The sequence below is a fragment of the Capra hircus genome, chromosome 8, assembly GCF_001704415.2.
Source record: "Capra hircus breed San Clemente chromosome 8, ASM170441v1, whole genome shotgun sequence".
Classification (NCBI taxonomy): domain Eukaryota; kingdom Metazoa; phylum Chordata; class Mammalia; order Artiodactyla; family Bovidae; genus Capra; species Capra hircus.
In genome coordinates this window covers 23278838-23287045 of record NC_030815.1, presented here as the reverse complement: position 1 = coordinate 23287045, position 8208 = coordinate 23278838, and positions in this window count along the sequence as shown.

The following is an 8208-nucleotide window of genomic DNA, read 5'->3' as shown; positions in this document are numbered from 1 at the left end:
TCTAAGGGATTCCTGCCCACAGTAGTAGATATAATGGTCATCTGAGTTAAATTCACCCATTCCAGTCCATTTTAGTTTGCTGATTCCTAGAATGTCAATGTTCACTCTTGCCATCTCTTGTTTGACCACTTCCAATTTGCATTGATTCATGGACCTGGTATTCCAGGTTCCTATGCAATATTGCTCTTTACAGCATCGAACTTTGCTTCTATCACCAGTCACATCCACAGCTGGGTATTGTTTTTGCTTTGGCTCCATCCCTTCTTTCTTTCTGGAGTTATTTCTCCACTGATCTCCAGTAACATATTGACACCTACTGACCTGGGGAGTTCCTCATTCAGTATCCTATTATTTTGCCTTTTCATACTGTTCATGGGGTTTTCAAGGCAAGAATACTGAAGTGGTTTGCCATTCCCTTCTCCAGTGGACCACATTCTGTCAGACCTCTCCACCATGACCTGCCCCATCTTGTGTTGCCCTGCAGGCATGGCTTGGTTTCATTGAGTTAGACAAGGCTGTGGTCCTAGTGTGATTAGATTGACTAGTTTCCTGTGAGTATGGTTTCAGTGTGTCTGCCCTCTGATGCCCTCTTGCAACACCTACCATCTTACTTGGGTTTCTCTTACCTTGGGCGTGGGGTATCTCTTCATGGCTGCTCCAGCAAAGCGCAGCTACTGCTCCTTACCTTGGACGAAGGGTATCTCCTCACTGCCGCCCTTCCTGACCTTCTACTAGGGCCTATAGCTCCTCTAGGCCCTCCTGCGCCAGCGCAGCCACTGCTCCTTGGATGTGGGTTGATCTTCCTGGCCGCCACCCCTGGCCTCGGGCACGGGGTGGCTCCTCCCAGCCCCCGACCCTGGCCTCATACACGGGGTGGCTCCTCCAGACCATTGCCCCTGACCTCGGACGCGGGGTGGCTCCTCTCAGCCATTCCTGCACCGTCGCAGCCTGGCACTCTCTGCCACTGCCCCGACCTCGGACGTGGGGTAGCTCCTCTCGGCCTTCGCAGCCACTTTATTGTACATTAGTAACAAGCAAAAACAAAAAAACAATGCTCTTACCTCCACATTATGGGGCCCCATGGTTCAGCTGAATACCATGACAAATTCCTGCATTTCTCTGTGAATTAAGGTATATTTTTACTAATTGATTTTCACATATTAATAAAATTGACTGGAACCTTTTTTAAGATGAGATGTGAAACTCTAGCTATCCTTAGCAAAGATAGACTAATTTGTTAATAATTCCTATTTAGTGGGTTCAAAACTATATAAGAACAAAATGAATGCCCCATCATCTCAATTCTACAGAGAACTACATTCTATGATGGCTTTTATATAAATAGTTCTTGTTAGCAATTTTCTATCCAAACCGAAATACATTAGACTCAAAAGCAGTGGCTGTCAAACTGTAGTGAACGTGCTGCTCATTTGAGGAACCTGTCAAAATGCAGGCTCCTGTGTTCATTACCAAAGCTTCTGATGCAACAGATCTTTCATGGAGCCCAAAAATCTGGATTCTAAACAGGTACTCTTGTTAATTCTATGACTCTTGCTTCCTGGAATTACTCTGAAAAACTGTTCTGGAGAAATGCCATATCAAAATTAGCTTATCACTTAGACCCAGAAGAAGAAAGTAAAAATTATCTGGAAGAAAGGAAGACATGATGTTTTTAAAACCAAAATAAACCAATGAGAAGAAGTTGTCAGGGAAAGGGGAGATTTAATTTTAAATCACTTTAATATTTTAGCACAATAAAATAATACTTTTCTTTGTACATAAATTTAAACAAATGTATGATTCTTTCTTTGGAGAAACAGATATTGACGATATTATTTCCTTCAACTTTTGAAAGAAATACAGATTCTTGTAAGTGATCAATTTGCTCAAGATAGCAGATGCAATAAAAAAAAAAGTGAACTTTGCTTAGGAAGTTCAGTGAGACCTAGTACATTTTTTGACAACAAACCTGTATACAGGAAGTCTGGTAAAGATTTATTATGTTGTGCTGTACCTGACATACTGCAGGCACAAAATAAGTTTCTTGAGTAAATATAGGCATATGTATACAGCCAACGAGGGACCAACTCATTCTATTACGGTTAACCTTTCTATTGAATGAAAAGACCAAGATAAAGAGTGTTTCTGAAAAAGCATGCTGGGAGTAAAACAAAACACATCTAAACTGAATGGATGTGTTTTGAAGTGTTAATTATTGGTTTTCATTCAACTGTCTTCTTAAAGGAAAATCTCAAGGACTCTGATGATATTATTTGTGTTTCACTTGTATTTTTTGGTAGACTTTTGCTGAGTGATGAAATAAATTCTCCAAAGCAGTTTTGATTCAGTTAAGTTTTACCTTTTTTTTTTTCCCTTAGCACCAAAGCACTGCTGATGTATTAATAATTAGTATTCTGTAACTTGGGTTACACGGAACCTCACACAATACAACTTTGCACTTGAAACTCCAGAAACAGTTTATTTTAAAAGTTATGTCTCTTACATTTAAAATATCTAGTTGTTCCTATTTCATCTATATTAATTAGATTTCAGAAAGTAAGCCTTTGATAACACTGAACAAAATTAAATGAAGATTTGGTGGACGTAGTTAAAACAGATACCCAGAGATAACAGCTTTGCAAACTGGGTAACATCTGATTAACTAAATGTTTACTGTCTCAGATTCTTAATCTTGGGAACACAAACTTGAGTGGGAAAAAAACCGACATCCTTATTTTCACCAATCTCTATCAAAACGTATTTCTTTCAGTAAAGATAGGCAGCCAGCCACAGTACTATCAACAATTGGTAAAAAATGGAAATCACAGATTTTTTTTTTAATGTTACAATTGTTGCATGTATCTCAAATATTGTGAATTGTTATCTCTGCTCCAAAATTACCAGAATTATAAATTTACTGTTTGGTTTTATACTTGGAGAAGTAGGAAGGTTCTTCAGGTAATCTGGTTTAAAAGCTAAAGTTATAAAATTTTAATTTCTTACAATAATCCCATAAAGTTTAGTTTATCTAATTCTTTATCTTCATCTTAATGAGATATATTTCATATATAATAACATATTTCAATTAACATATATACACTGATATTTTATACATAGTTTATACTATGTATAAAATAGGTAACTAATAAGAATCTACTGAATAGCTCAGGGAACTCTGCTCAATGCTCTGTGGTGACCTAAATGGGAACAACAAAGGGGATATGTACATGTATAGCCCATTCACTTCACTGTACAGTAGAAACCAATACAATATTGTAAAGCAACTATATGCCAGTAAAAAAAAAAAAAAAAAGAAAATCGTATTATATATTTCAGCAATGGAGGTTGCTGTCTTTATTGGGAGGAAGCTAGGCTAAGTCATCTAAAGTTTCCAAAGGGAGTCTGTTCTCTTTACCCACTAAGTGAATGAAGTCGCTCAGTCATGTCCGACTCTTTGCGACCCCGTGGACTGTAGCCTACCAGGCTTCTCCATCCATAGGATTCTCCAGGCAAGAATACTGGAGTGGGTTACCATTTCCTTCTCCAGGGGATCTTCCCGACCCAGGGATCAAACCCGAGTCTCCCGCATTGGAGGCAGACACTTTAACCTCTGAGCCACCAGGGAAGCCCTTTACCCACTAAAGTTTTCATTAAAAAAAAAAAATAGAAGTGTGGGACTTCCCTGGTGGCCCAGTGGTTAACACTTCACCTTTCAGTGCAACGGGTGTGGGTTTGATCTCTGGTCAGGAAGCTAAGATCCCACATGCCTCATGGCCAAAAAACCAAAACATAAAAAATTCAATAAACATTTTTTAAGTGGTCCATATTTTAAAACTCCTAAAAAACTTTTAGAAGTGAAATAAGCAACATAAAAGCAAAATAGAGAAAGGGGATCAAGGTGGTGGAATATGAGGATGGATGTGGAGCTCACCTCCCCCCACAAACACATCCAAACTACATGTATATGCAAGAATTGTTCTGAAATTCTCATGCAAAGCTAACTAGGAACTGGCAGGAAAATGCCTATACAACTACAACTAAGGCTGCAAGAAAGACACCTACATAATTGGGTAGAATTGGAAGGAAAACGTTGGGTTGCGACCTGTGCCCCTTGGAGGGTACTAAGAGGAAAAGGGAGATAACACAGGCAGACGCTTACCTTTTGGAGTAAGGAGGGGAAGACCCACAGACCTGGCATCCCAATCTTGGGGTCCTACATAGAGTAGAGAAGCCCCTTGGCTGCTTGGAGAAATGCCAAGACAGACAGAAAAGCTGGAGAGCCCTGGACTCCACTGGTGAGGAGTGCACAGGTGCTGGCTTGCCAACAGAGCAAAGAGAGTCTGCCTTAGTGGGTGCTACCTCACCGCATTCCCCTGTCCCAGCTGAATGGACACCACGGCCCTGCTCACTCCACACCACAGCATGGCACTGGATCTAGGGCAACTGGTTCCTGGGAAAAGACTCCACCTAGGGGTGCAGAGGCAAACTGGGGGGGCTCAGATGAGGTTCAAGTAGGGCAGTGGCAGCCACTGTTGGTGGTGACTCAAATAGCACCCCAGAAGCAGTCCAGACTTCTGACAGAATTCCTGTACCCCCACACTGTGACCCCCCCCACTGCAGTCGCAGCTAAGCAAGTGCTCCAGCACTGCCCACTCCATGCCGCAACACAGCACTAGATCTCTGCACTTGTGGTAGATCTCAGGGTCTACCACAACAGGGGCAAAGATGCAACCTTGGGCTGCGTCTGAGCAGAGCTACAGACACATATACAGGCAGCACATCTTACCTCTATAAGCACACAGTTAGTTAGTTAAGTCGCTCAGCTGTGTCCAACTCTTTGCGACCCCATGGACTGTAGCCCACCAGGCTCCTCCGTTCATGGGATTCTCCAGGCAAGAGTGCTGGAGTGTGTTGGCATTTCCTTCTCCAGAGGATCCTCCTGACCCAGGGATCAAACCCAGGTCTGCCGCATTAGGCAGACACTTTAACGTCTGAGCCACCAGGGAAGCCCTATAAGCACATAAGCCCCACTTATTTCAGCACTCCCCTCCTTTGGGGCAAAGGCCTCAGTGGAGGGAGAAGAAAACACACACTTAAAGGGAACAGAACCAGCTCAGGCCCAACTGTCTGGGCACCTGCTCTATCAATTGGGAGCAGACCCTGCCCCTGACAGGGCAGTGATGGCCAGAGAGCAGAGAGGAAGTCCTGCCACACACCACACACAGACTCTCGCTCCTCCGACACCAGTCACATGCCATACCAAGGTGACAGTGAACAGCACAAGCTGAGAAAAATGTGACTCCTGTCCACGTTAAACCTAGCCCTCACACCAAAGACACTGGGCACACACAGTCTACATAGGGACACTTTCACATAAAAATGCCCCTTCAAGACCATAATAGATAAATGTTTCACCTAAATCCATAGAGACAGAGATGGCTAAGTGAAAAGGAAAAGAAAAATTCTGAAAAAAATGATGAAACTGGTAGATAATTAGTCTACCAGACAAATTCAAAACATTGGTAATAAAAGTGATAACTGAATTAGGTGACAGAATTTATCTAAGCACAGGTTATTTTAACAAGGAACTAGAGACTATAAAGAAAACCAAATCTAAAATAGATAACTGAATTATCCATTTTTGATAAGGGCTTCCCTGGTGGCTCAGATGGTAAGGAATCTGTCTGCAGTGTGGAAGACCCGGGTTCAGTCCCTGGATTAGGAAGATACCCTGGAGAAGAGAACAGCAGCCTGCTCCAGTGTTCTTACCTGGAGAATTCCATGGACAGAGGAGCCTGGCCAGCTACAGCCCATGGGATCACAAACAGTCAGATTGTGACTGGGCGACTAACACACACATTTTTGATAAAGCATGCTAGCAGTACTGAATCACAGACTAAATGACATGGAAGAAAGCATGAGTGACCTGGAAGACAGAATAATCGAAATCACCCAATCAGAACAGCAGACAGAAAGACAAATGAAAATGAAAACAAAGCAACATACAAGATCTATGGTATAACATAAAAAGTGCCAACATTCACACTACAGAGGTTCTAGAAGAAAGAAGAGGATCAAAAACCTATTTAAAGAAATTATGACTAAAACCTTCACAAACCTAAATACCCTTATACAGGATTCTCTTATACAGGAATCACACAGGGTCCCAAGCAAGAAGAACCCCAACAGATTCACACCAAGACACAACATAATTAAAACGGCATGCATGAGAGAGAGAATTCTAAAGGCAGCAAGAGAAAAATAAATTGTCATATACAAAGGAACCACCATAAGGCTATCAGCTGATTTCTCTGCAGAAAGTTTGCAGGTCAGAAGGGAGGGCATTATACATTCAAAATCCTGAAAGGGAAAAAAAAACCTGCAACTTAGGATACTCTACACAGCAAGATTATCATTTAAAATAAGAGAGATATAGATCTCAGACAAGTAGAAACTAAAAGAATCCAGCAATACGAAATCTAAAAGAAAAGTTAAAAGAAATGTCAAAAAATCCACTCTAAATGGAAAATAAGTAAGAAAATATAGGAAAAGGAAAATCCCAATAAGAAAGGCAAATATAAGGACAAGGATCACTTAAAGAAGGCAGTACATAGACCAAAACAAAAGCAAAAATTTGTAACAGCAACTATAATTGCAATCAACAGTAAAGGGTAAGCATGAAGATGTAAAATATGACTTCAAAAACACAAAATGTGGGAGAGGGGGGTAAAAAATGTAGATCTTTTCAGTTTAAAACAAGTAGATACAACTATGAACCAATATATATGAACCCATAGTACCCATAAATCAAAAACCTACAAAAGATACACAAAAACCAAAAAGAAAGGAATTTAAGCACACTAAAAAAGAAAATTATCAAACCACAATGGGAGAAACAAAAAGTGAACACTGAAGAACTACAAAAACAACTGGAAAAGAAAGCAACAAAATAAGTACATACCTATCAATAATTACTTTAAATGTCAATGGACTAAATGCTCTCATCAAAACACAAAGGGTGGGCTCTCACATTAGAAGAATTAATACTATTAAAATGGACATACTACCCAAAGCAACCTACAGATTTAATGCAATCCCTACCAAAATACCTGTGACATTTTTCACAGAACTAGAAAAATAATCCTAAAATTAACATGGAACCACAAAAGAATATGGAACCCAAATTGCCAAAGCAATTCTGAGAAAAAAGAACAAAGCTGAAGGTATCACCCTCCAGGACCTCAGACTCTACCACAAAGCTACAGTCAAAACAGCATGGTACTGGCACAGATCAATGGAAGAGAATACAGAGCCCAGATATAAACCCATGCAGTTAGGGTCACTTAATCTATGTATGACTCGGAGAAGGCAATGGCACCCCACTCCAGTACTCTTGCCTGGAAAATCCCATGGACGAAGGAGCCTGGTAAGCTGCAGTCATGGGGTCGCTAAGAGTCGGGCACGACTGAGAGACTTCACTTTCACTTTTCACTTTCATGCATTGGAGAAGGAAATGGCAACCCACTCCAGTACTCTTGCCTGGAGAATCCTAGGGACGGCGGAGCCTGGTGGGCTGCCGTCTATGGGGTCGCACAGAGTCGGACACAACTTAAGCGACTTAGCAGCAGTAGCAGCAGCAGCAATCTATGACAAAGGAGACAAGAATATGCAGTGGAGAAAAGACAGTCTTTTTAATAAGTGTGTATGTTTGAGTGTATTAGTTGCTCAGTTGTGCCCGACTCTTAGAGACCCCATGGACTGCAGCCCACCAGACTCCTCTGTCCATGGGATTTTCCAGGCAAAAGTACTGGAGTGGTTTGCCATTTCCTTCTCCAGGGGATCTTCCCAACCCAGGGATTGAACCTGGGTCTCCTGCACTGCAGGAAGATTCTTTACCAACTGAGCTACCAGGGAAGCCCCTTTAATAAGTGGTAGTGGAGAAAATGGGCTGCTATAGGTAAAACAACAAGATTGAACATTTTCTCACACTATTACAAATATAAGCTCAAAATAGATTTTAAGGAACTAAATGTAAGACTGGAAACCATAAAACTAAAAGAAACATAGAAAGACACTCTTTGACATAAAACAGCAATATTTTTTGCTTTCTCCTAAGGCAAACAAGGAATGATTCTAAAGCTGAAACTCCAGTACTTTGGTCACCTCATTCGACGAGTTGACTCATTGGAAAAGACTCTGATGCTGGGA